We start from the raw sequence: 12,678 nt of genomic DNA on the forward strand, positions 1-12,678 counted from the left end.
TCTTGAAATTATCCTACTAAGTTTGTCCTGCAAATTAGTTATAGACTTTTCAAATCAATTCTCAATAAGGGATTACTGCTTTACGAGCGCATGAGAAACATTAACTTTACTGATCAGGATAAGTTCAATATTTCAAATGGTCATACAGTTTACTTTACTAACATAGTAGCATAAGCAGTTAGGTAACGTTCAGATCGCAAGTTTCATTGACTTTGTGTATGTGGCAGAATAACAGATTCAACTCATTAAATGTCTTTTGAAGGTTTAATAAACACAGACTAAAAATAACACTACAATTCACACAGAAAGTACATACTAAATATGCATCAAGAGAGTAGAAGTATAGATATTAACGAAAGAATACATAAAAGAGAATAATGAATAGACTGAAATTAGAGAGAGATAAAAGAGAGAGAGAGAGAGACAAAGAGAGTGAGGGAGAGAGAGAGACAAAGAGAGTGGGGGAGGGTAAGAAACAGCTTTCCTTCACTTCAACAAATACGACCTTCACGGAGTTAATTTATCCCAACGGGAGAATAACACACCCTCTTTACAGCAGTAAGAATAAGAATACTTGCATTCTTTTTGGTTTCGTTTTGGCTTCTCGCTTGTGTGCGTATGTGTCTCTGCGTGTCTCTGCGTGTCTCTGCGTGTCCGGCGGTCCTTTCCGAGGTTGGGAGGGAAGCGGCTGTTTGCTTTAGCGATGCTTCGTGTTCTTGAAGATCGGATTGTAGAAGAGAAGATTTTTGGAAGAGATGAGGCCTGCTTGGAGGGCCTGCATTGGTGGCATGGCTTAAGTGCCAGCCCCCCCCCCCCGTGGGTGTTGGCTCCCACAGGGCGAGAGAGGAGAAGTGAAGTGAGCGGAGTAAGAGAACAAGAGTAAGAGAGAAGAGCCTGTCTTCACTGGTCTTTTTAAGGTCTGGAAATAGTCCCACCCTCCAGGGTTAGACTTAACCAATGAGAGTGTTGGGATTTCCCGGCGGGAAATTCCTCAGCAGAATTTATAGCTCTTTGTTTAAAAGTTGGACTCAGTGGGTCTCTGAGTTCTTCATACTATAATTAATGCAACAAACACACACTGCATTTTCTGAATAAGTGATATACATGGAAGTGTAAGTCGTGAAGTGAGCATTAATTTGATAGGAGACATGACATATATGAGGTTATCTGAACTAGTACTTTGTTAAGACAAAGACAAAAAGATGCAAAATACCATACAGAATAAACATTTTACAAGACAGTTATGTGTTTACATATAATGTCCTGGGGTGCATGTTCATTTATAGATGGTTTGTCTATAATTTGAGGCAAAAGCTCTGTGTCTTAATCTCTTTGTGTATAAGACTTCATGTGGCCACATTCTTTCCGGCCATAAAAAGATCTTATCAGATGGTTTCCAGGGTGACTGAAGAATCTCCCTCTGTTGTGTTGGGGGAAGGTATGCTAGTGAGCACAACTTTCAAAACATATTTGTTAAATGTAACTGGCGATTGTGTGTTTGATTCGCCCGAGTCGCTACAATTGTATCAACTAAAATTTCAATAAACTCAATTTTAAGGAAACCAGGTTACTTACTTTTTAAGTTAAACCAACAAAAAACACCACAAATTTTTTACAGTGTATGAATTTATTTTAATTAAGCACAAAAGCAAATATTTTGAAGAATATGGCACACAAATAGGCACCATCGACTTACCCTAAGGTACAAAAGTGAAAAGGTACATCTTTGTACCTTTTCATCATCATTTACTTACCCCTAAATGGTATAATGTAAAAAAAAAATGTTTTGTTTTTTGTTGGTTTAAAGAAGTAAGTAACCTGGTTGCCTTAAAATTTTGAGTTTATTGAAATAAAAAATTTGAGTTGATACAATGAAGGAAATTTGTTTAATAAATAGAAACTCAAAATATTATTGTATCTGAACCACATCAAAAATTTGATAAATCATGAAAATAGCACTATTTGGCATGTTTCACTGTGTCATCAGAAATAAAACACACATAATTACACAATATGCTTACAAAATCGTTTAATAATATTTTAACAAAGGTTGTCAAATCTCAAGAGTATGTGTATGAGTTAATAATTAATTATATTAACTCAAAATTTTAATTTCAATGAACTCAAAATTTTAAAGCAACCAGGTAACTTTTTTTCTAAATATTTTTTTACAGTGTACATATAAAGGGTACATATCAGTACTTTAAGAGTTGCATATTAGTACCTTTTCGGTTTTGTACCTTAGGGTACTGCCTCAGTGACAGCAATGTACCTTTTTTCTGATGGTGGGAGAGAAATAAATAATGCTATGGAAGTAAATGCCCATCAACTAGCCCATATTATATATAAAAAAACATGCATAAAAAGGGCAAAAAAAATACAATTTTTGTGTCTCCTTTCTTATAATATTAATGTAGTTCAAATATAAATTATGTTCTTCATTCCTGCAGTGAATGTCCAATAACACTGACACTTTGAGGCACATTGAACCAATCTGACAATCTGCTACTTTTGTATGGATAATTAACAGTGTTATTATGATGCTTCTTTGTCTCTGTGTCTGCTTATTCTCATTGGAAAGGTTTTTGTCCAGTGTTCTTGTGTTTCCTGTCACTGTAGGCCTCAGAGCACAGAGTCTGATACTTCCCCAGAGCCACATGGATTTGTTCCTTTTTTGTCACATTTAATATCAAAAACAGTTTTACTCAATGTATCATATTGTATTGACGATGATGCCGTAACTAAAATAATATTATCAGCATAGACTTTATTATTTTGCTAAAACAAAGAAGCACAGACTAAACCATCCGTGAGCATGTTTCACCTCATGTGTTTAGTGTTTTTTGTATGTGGTTTGACTTCGGTTTTGTCAGTGGGCTTCAGAGCACAGTAGTACACAGAGATTTTCAAAGGAACTGATGATGCAGATGTGTTGAGATCTGCATTAAAGGGGGCATGAAAGACTCAGTTTCAGTCAATCTTATGTCAATCTTGAGTACCTATAGAAAAGTATTGCATCCTTCATATCTCCGAAAAGTCTTTAGTTTTATTATATTTATAAAAGAAATATAGGCTGTACCAAGTCTTTCCAAAAAAAAAAAAAAAAAAAAAACAAGCGCCTGGAGGCGTATCGTGTGGGCGGAGCTAAAGAATGACGAGCGCACATAAAGTGGTGACGTCCTCAAGCATGGAGAAGATATGATCCAGAATCAGATCCAGAGGCTGAAATAAACCGAATCATGTCCTCATAAACTGCAAGTTAACACACACAAATGTTGACAGGCCACTAAATACAGTACATACCACAGAGACGGACGTCCTGCTGTTGTTGCTCCTCCTGTTCAATTTATGGACTATTGTATTAGACTAAACATTAGCAGTAGCAAGCAAAATGGTTTTTCACGTCAGACAAGTGTAACATTATACATAGAACAACAATGGAGTAACCGTTAGCGCATTTGAATGACGAAGCACGCTTTGTGAGAACCTCCCCTATAGGTTTATTTTGGGTGGTTTTACAATAAACAAACTGACACCTATAGTGGTCAGCTAAACAAATGTATTTAAACACACACCATAGATCGCATGCTCCATTTATACATTAACTAACGTTATACACGATCGTGTTGTTTACTGATGTTTACTTATGCAATGGTAGCCAACAACATAGACATTTGAAGCATTTTTACTCACGATGCACGACCTTGACCCTTCTGCGTTCAAATCGGTTCAGATGAAGTGCTGCCTTACCGGAATGCTGTGCTGAAGCGTTAAAGTCGCTTGATGTCACCCATAAGAATAAAGTGGAGTGCGACGCCACAGAAGTGTTGCTCAGATGAGTGGATCTGCACCTGAGAGAGTGTTTAAGGCCGTGCATTTCCTCTCTCGCTCTGGTCACGCGCGCGTACACCCTTCCGGGAGAAGAGCCTCTACGGCCCATACAAGGACCTTCCGCTCTGTCGACATCAAGCGGACCCATACTCGAAAAAAACTCTCCGAAACTTGTGAGAAACCGGAAGGAGTATTTTTGACACAGAAATACTCCATCAAACGTCCATCATTAGTTTTTGAAACTTTGTCTATGTTTAGGATGGTAATCCAAGTCTTTAACAGTGTAAAAAGCTCAGTATGCATGAAACACCATTTCACCCCCCCTTTTTAAATCCTTCCACCGTTTGTCTTGCCTGTGTTAAATATATGCAAAATAATAGATATTAAACACCTATGGGTCTTCTGCTTTCACCACTTAGAAAGGCTGAATACAAAACTTGTGAGGAGTCATTAACATACAGACATTCCTGATTGCCTCACAGGGTGTAAACGGTAGTTTCTTATATTACTTTTTAACAAAAACAATATTACATATAAGTAGCCTAGCCCTAATTGTATCCCATTGTACATGGTTGGTGGAATGTCTAGCCCAATAGGCTACAAAAAAATCCTAATTTAAGTCCTAAATCTTGCTCTATTTAAAATATATGTTGACCCCAGTGTTTTTTGTATGAGGGCTGAATGTGATTTGGTCACAGTGTGTCTCAGAACAACAGTGCTGATCGAGGATGACTTCAGGCCTCCATCACATGTGGTACTCCATAAGCCGTTCCACTTTACACTCATTTCGTCCGGTATTCATAAAGAGTGTAAGGCCGCCCAAATCGTCCCAATGGAGGCCAACGATCGGCGGGTGAAGGTCGCTGCGCGTTCGTCTTTTCAGCGGGGAAAAGGGGATTTTATTCCAATTCCTCGTTATCTGACTCCATTTAATGATAATTTAGAATTTGGGATTGAATGCCAATTGGTTATTTGGTCATTTATATTTAATAGTTTAACTACACATTTAATTATTCCGTTTAACCCTTTGTTGAAATTATGTCCGTTCATAACCTGAATAATTCCAGAGCAAGTCAGAATCAATCAAAGTATAACAATTTATTAACAATCAGGTAAATGTATAACGCCAATTACATAATCAATTCAAAGGTATACTTCACATCAAATACCCTAAAGTAAAGAATGAGATGTATACCGGACTTATCGAGGTTACATAATGCTGCATGGGTTAAAACGTCCAGCATTACGGGCTGACCTGAGTACAGTATCGAGCCCTGAGCTCTTTGCAACATTTCCTTAAATACCCAGAACCAGATACATACCCATCACAATAGGAATTTGCATTGATCAAGTTCTATAGACTTGATTAGAAGAGAGGCCAAATGGCTGAAAGCCACACCCACCATACACCAAGGAAAGATATCTTTAAACCCTTAAAACATTCATGATGTTCTAGTTTACTTCTGTGGAGTTGAGATATTTGTACCAGTCGCACTGAGACATTTCAAACGATATCAAACACATATGATACTCGATCGTGTGGATTGACATTGTAATATAGAGATTCTGGATGCATTTTCAGTGATCTCAGCATGAAAGAGGGAATGAATTGGGGGAGAGGGAGTCAATAGGGAAAGATGTAGATTAGCTGATAGTGAGGTGAGACTTGCGTCTCCAGTGGTGTGTGAGGGACAGTTCAGATGTTAATTTCCTTATTTTCTCAGAGAGTCTTTGTTCTTCATTCAGACATTTCGGCATATACTAGTTTTTTCAGTCTTACAAGAGAAAATGCAGGATAAATTCAGTAGTTAAACCATATGTTGTAGGCTATTGATGTAGTAACTTCAGTAAAGAGAGGACAGGATCACACAGTATAACTGTACTGTTTTATTTCTTGGCATTGCTACCATCACATCCATACACGGAGGCTGAGTCCGAAACCTGGAAAATGCTGCCTTGGGAGGACACATTTGAAGGCAGGAAGGCATCAAGCTGCGTCCGAATCTAATGTTTGCTTCACTTCCTGTCTCCTGAGATACCTTCATTTGATCGATTTTTGAAGGCAGCGTACATGTGTCCTTCGCTGCCTTTGATATCCCACAATCCTGTGCTTTCCATTCAGTGACAGTTGAGCTGGGGAAAAAAGATGGCGACCAGAAGTTGCGTTCGCGGGTCAGATTGTGTGTAAATGTACGATTTTTACCAACATATTACACTTCTGATGTGATTTCTAGCGAGAAATCACTACTGTAGTAATTAAATATGTGTTTAGTTCTCACCAAAGCTCTCTCTCTATTTTGCTGTAGATCATTAAAGTGTTACACTGCATTAGAAGTCTGTCCGAAATTAGTTTCATGAGATGCCTTCATGCACAAAACGCTTCCTTACAAGTCATTGTCTGATGAGGCAGCGAGGCAACGAGTCAGCAGCCTAGGTTTTCGGACAAAGCCATTAGCTGTGTCTCATTTCGTTAAATTTCGAAGGGTGTCTCAGGCCAGTCCCATGGATGTAGTGGTGCTCCTACTGGAGGATTCCTGCTTTCCTGACATGTAGTGCAGGACTGCACTTCCTTTTCAATTTCATCGTATATATATATATATATATATATAATCACCAAATTCAGTCACCATATAACTCCCCACGCCCCCAAATGACGGTTTAATTTGTTTCGTCCTGGCTGTCGGAATCAATCCATATAGCAGCACAAAGGAGTTCACTAAAATATTGGTGGGGACAATTTTGCCATTTTAAAATATTGATTGGGACTAGTACCTAGCATCCCCCCTAAACCTACACCCATGCAATTGACCTAATAAGTTGCAAATTGGTCCTCCAGCTGTTTCTTATATGTACATTTAACTTTTTTTAGCCTCTTATTGCTACCTATCCCAACTTTTTTGGAATGTGTAGCTCTCATGAAATCCAAAATGAGCCAATGGCATTTATTTCAAAATATCTCCCTTTCAACATGTGATATGTTATCTATATTCTATTGTGAATTAAAATTAAGTTTATGAGATAATTGCATTCCTTCCCAACTTTTTTGGAATTGGGTTTGTATCCAGCGAAGTAAACCATCAGACTGAAGGGAGATTCTCACAACACTGTATTTACTGCCAGCTTTTTTTCAAAGTTAATTTGGGTGTCTTTTCAAAAAAGAACACTTGGAGACTCCAAAAGGATACCCCAAAAACCAAATTATATAGAGTCCATATAACTGTAATTGAAAACAAAAAACAAAAAAACCTGCTTACCACAATGATATGCCAAAAAACAACAACAAAGAATATATTAAAAACGTATAACTGACGTTATGGCTATTCTTATGATTAATATGCATTGTTTAGTGTCATTAATGTAAAATATAAAACAAACTATTGTATTTAAAATTGTATTTTGACAGGTTTAGTTGATAATTGAATAACTGATGACAGAAAAGGCAGAGTACCAGTAAAAAAGAAAATGTATAGGCAAACATTTCTGACTTTATATACAGGCATAGGCATATTTACTTATTTTACTTCATTTTATAATTGGAGATCCGTCATAGCAACACCATGAATGCAGATTTAAGGATTTGACTCTGCTAATGTTACAGGTCTGCAAAGAAACAGGCGTCTTTCCAGTGCAACACATTTATTTGAAGAATGGTCTGAAACATAGAATAATATACAGCGTCAATTATGAGTGGAGCATCTCAATTCACTCATTTCTCTATTCATTTCTGCACGCACTCTTCCGTCAACATGTCTTATACTCAGTGTCACAATAAACATTCACTTGCTCAATAAACACAAAAGAAACTAAATGTAACTTATTTTGTACTCTTAAACAATCCTTTGGTATGTTAAACCCTTTCAGTGTATGTACATTTCCAGTTAAAGCATAGATTACATGCTTTGAATATGTCTAAATAATGATGATATTCTCACGTGCCACACTTTATGACTCTTTCTGTCCTATGCACATGAAAAGAAACTAATTTGTGCTTACGTTAACTCTACTACGAAAATATGACGCACTTTACACAAAATGGCGGACATTAGTAAACTCCATGTGCTTCACTGAACTCACATTACTAGTCACTGATTCGTGTATCCATTATACAGGCAACAAATTAACTCTCTTTACAACCTTTTCTTCTATCAATTCACAGTATAAACAGTACACAGTATAGCGATCTCTGTTCTCAGCATTAACTCACGACAATTATTCTCCATTACACTTGCGTTACATACACGGGTAGTCAAAACACTGTTTTGTACTCAAGAACTACTAAACACATTAAAACGTCACTGAAAAGTGTTCATGAACTCTTTAACTTGTATTACAGAGGATTTATCTTACCTGAAACATAGAATAATATACAGCGTCAATTATGAATGGAGCATCTCAATTCACTCATTTCTCTATTCATTTCTGCACGCACTCTTCCGTTACTCACGTTCGCGCAGACCTTAGCGAGAGCTCCCCCTAGCGGTCTGGCTCTATTATGACACTGCATACACCCAAATGAATACATTATTACTGCTCACCTCTTCTCAAAATAATAAACAAGAGTCCATGAAACATAAACACTCTGGATATTTTGGAACATTTAAATGGGGGGTCTACTGTTTTCATGTCTAATTTTACATGGTGCCACACTCTCACCCACAAAATCAAATGTCTCCCGACATTTCAACTAACTTGAAACATATTTACCAGTTTCTCACCAGGAGTCTTTAACAACTCTCCATAATGCTCCAAGGTCTCCAAAAATTAGCATTAGAGGCAGGTAACTGTTTTAGTTCTACCGAGCAGTCCCTTTGAACCAGAGATGGTTGGCCTAACGTCTCATAAGTGAACACAACTGATTTCTGTCTCTGTCTCTTTGGGTAACGACTCAGAGATTCTGAAGGGTCCATCCCACCCTCACTGTCTGACCCAGCATTGTCACTGTCAATGTCAGTGTCATTATTTGGGCTGTGACCCGCATTCTTTTCACGGTTAAGAGGCAGATCCTCTCCTACCGCACCATTTTGAAGGGGCAAATCCTCTTCGCTCTGAAGGGGCAAATCCTCTTCGCTCTGAAGGGGCAAATCCTCTTCGCTCTGAAGGGGCAAATCCTCTTCGCTCTGAAGGGGCTCCATCTTGAGGCTTGAAAGGTGGTGCTCTTGGGTTGAGAGGCCTGCGATCCTGCTCTTTCCACTGACAGGTCAGTACATACTCCTCCTCTGAGTCACTCTCAGAACTCACGGGATACTGTCTCTCTCTTTCTCTGTTTATTTTCTCCCCTTTCGGCATGTTCCGAGTGTTTTGTGAGTGAAGTCGCTCAGGTTTCCCTATTTCCAGGGGTAGAAAATCACATGGCAGAAGAAGGTTTCGGTGAATGACACGGCTTTTCCCCTTCCCGCTTTCAGGTCTCACCTCATAAACAGGACTTTCAGCATGTTTCCTCTCCTTAACTACATGCACCTCATCTTCCCAGTATGACCGTATCTTTCCTGGGCCTCCCCTAGGCGTCAAATTACGGATCAGGACCCGGTCACCAGGCTGAAGATCTCTCCCCTGAGTCTTCTGATCATAGTGAGCTTTCCCACGGGCTGCTACTTTTGAAGCAGTCTTTGATGCAATTTGGTACGCCTCACTCATCCTTTCTTTCCAACGAGACACATAGTCCTGGTAAGTGCCGAAAACTTCGTCAGACTTCAGGTTGAAAAGTATGTCAATTGGCAAGCGAGGGGACCTGCCATACAACAAGTAGTACGGGGGGAATCCTGTGGCTTCACTCCTCGTACAATTATAGGCATGAACCACCTTGGCCAAGGAATTCTTCCAGTCAGCTTTCTCCTCATCCGCAAGTGTACGGAGCATGGACAATAAAGTGCGATTGAATCGCTCCACTTGTCCGTTGCCTTGTGGATGGTAGGGTGTTGTGTGTGACCCGCGGATTCCACAGAGATCTTTCAGCTTTTTCATCAATTTGTTGTCGAATTCTTTCCCCAGGTCATGGTGGATTTTACCGGGGAAACCAAATTTCAAAACAAAGTCATTGAAAAGCTTCTCTGCGACTGTCTTAGCAGACTTGTCTTTGGTTGCATAAGCCTGGGCGAATCTAGTGAAGTGATCCATCACTACGAGAATGTATTCAAACCCTTGCTTGCAGGTCTCCAAGTGGAGGAAGTCTATTGAGACCATTTCGAATGGATATGTGGTGTGAATTGTGGTTAAAGGTGCTCGAGTTTGCCTGACGGGCTGTTTCTTTTTCAGACACTCACATACCCTGGTGACAAAGTGCTCAACATCTTTCTGCATTCTAGGCCAGTAAAAGCGCCCTCGGATAAGGCAAAGGGTCCTCTCCACACCCAGGTGACCCATCTTTTGGTGTAGTTCAGTGAGATTCAGGGGGTGGTAAGACTTAGGTAGGAGCAACTGTTCTCTTCTCCTAGTTTTCCTATACAGTACCCCATCTTCACCAACACAAAGTTTGGACCATTGTTTTAACAGCATTGCCACATCAGGATGTTCTGCTTTCACTGCCTCCCTACTTGGCCGTAGACCCTTCTCCGTGTGTCTAAGGACTTCCCGAAGAATACCGTCATTCTCTTGAGCTTCTCGAATCTGGGCTGGGGTCATAGGTGGACCCAAGCCACCATGGTGGCTCTCTCTCACGAGACTCAAAGCACTCAAATGGATCCACCCTGTTCCTTGTGAGGGATGCTCACACTCCACTACCACCCCTTCCACTGACGATTTAAGGACTTCTGGTTGCATCTGTTCTGTGCACTGCTCCATAAACTTGTCGATGTCCAGCGGCATGCGTGACAGACCATCTGCGTCAGCATTACTTTTCCCCGGTCGATATTTTATGGAAAAGTTAAAGTCTGCAAGCTGCGCAACCCATCTGTGCCCGGTGGCGTTCAGTTTGGCGGTGGTAAGCACATAGGTCAGAGGATTGTTATCTGTGTAGACAACAAAGGATGGTGCATAGTACAAGTAATGGCGAAAACGTTCACACACAGCCCACTTCAATGCCAGAAATTCAAGCTTACCAGAATGCATGTGGTAATTTTTCTCTGGGGCACTCAGTGTTCTGGATCCATAAGCTATTACTACCATCTTCCCATTCTGCCGTTGATACAATACTGCACCTAACCCTTCCTGAGATGCATCGCAGTGTAGCACAAAGGACTGAGTGAAATCTGGAAAACCCAGGATTGGAGGTTTTGCTAGGTGGTCGATGAGGTTGTTAAGTATCGACTGATGGGTTTGCGTCCAATCAATGGGCGTTCGTGACATCAAATGACCTTCTTTCCTCTTCCAGGTGGGTTTTGCTTTCCTCGACACCATTCCTGATTCACCTGAACCATTTTCTCTCGCTGTCAGTAGCTGGTACAGTGGCTGGGCGATGCGTGAAAAGTTGGGGATATAAGAACGGTAGTAGGACAGGAACCCCAACATCTTTCTTAGATCACCCACGGTATAAGGCGTCTTCTCTTTCAAGGCCTGGACTGGTGCAATCTCCGCTGGGTCCATCGTATATCCTTCACTGGATACCATCTTCCCCAGGAACCTTACTTTATTTTTAAACAGCTCACATTTTTTCGGGGTGAGCTTTACACCATGCTCTTGGTAGCGCCGTAGCACCAAACGCACATGGGCCAAATGATCCTCGAAACTGTTGCTATGGACCAAGTTGTCATCTAAGTAGGGTTGACATATTGTGTCCCTAAGGCCTAACAAGCAACTCTCCATACTTCTTTGAAACTCGGCGGGTGCCGACTTCAACCCAAATGGAATGCGTGTCCATTGATACAGCCCCCATGGAGTTATAAATGCTGACAGAGGCTGACTCTCCTCATCCAGGAAGCCCTGATGGTAGGCCTTCCCTTGGTCTAAAACCGAAAACCAAGTGCTTCCACTCAGTGCATCCAGCATGTCTTGTATCCTAGGGATTGGGTGGCGATCAGGCACTGACTTCTGATTTAGCTCCCGGTAGTCACAGCATAACCGAAGACTGCCGTCTTTTTTTCTCACACAGACTACTGGAGACGAGTATGCCGACCGGGAAGGAGTCACCCAGCCTTTGTTCAACAAATCTTGCAAGTACTCCTTGACCTCCTCATGCAAGGGCTTTGGGACAGACATATAAGTTTTCTGCACAGGCCTTTTGTCATGAAGTGTGATGTGCATCTTCAAGGATGGAATGCAACCAATGTCATCGTCGTTGTATGCAAAAGCCTGACACTCATCCCTCAATACTTTTCTCACAGCGTCCTGCTGGGCTTTTGTGAGATGGTCCAGATTCACAGGGGGATCCCAGGCAGACGGACGTGATTGGCCTCTTGACTTCTCAGTGGTCTTTACAGGGGTTGGCTTACCATTTTGGGCTCTCTCTTCCGGGGTATTGTCTGGTCCAGGGGGCTGGACGGCCACAGGATAAACTGTTTTCACGGGCTGTAAGTGACCCAAAATGTGGTTTCTCTGCAGGGTGATGTTATGTTTTGCTGCATTGACAATGGATATTGGTACATATTTGATGTGCCTTGAAGGAATCTTCACTACAGCTTCACTCAATTCTACATCTTGAACCGGGCTTTCTTCACTGGGTGAGAAGAGCAGTTCTTGGCCCTGAAACTGAGACCCAACGTGAGCACGGACCATGACGGTGATAACCTGATTCGCAGGCAAGTAGACACGCTTTCTCCCGATTTTCACCACCCCCACCGTTACCTCTTGCTCCTTACTACGGATCAGTTTCATTAGTGTGTATGCCTCGCTATGCGTGATCGAGAATGCAGAACTCATCGTATGTAGTATTTTCTTCTCTCGATGCCCTGGCGTGCCTTCCATCCGTTTCACTAT

The sequence above is a fragment of the Pseudorasbora parva genome, chromosome 9 (assembly GCF_024679245.1).
Source record: "Pseudorasbora parva isolate DD20220531a chromosome 9, ASM2467924v1, whole genome shotgun sequence".
NCBI lineage: Eukaryota > Metazoa > Chordata > Actinopteri > Cypriniformes > Gobionidae > Pseudorasbora > Pseudorasbora parva.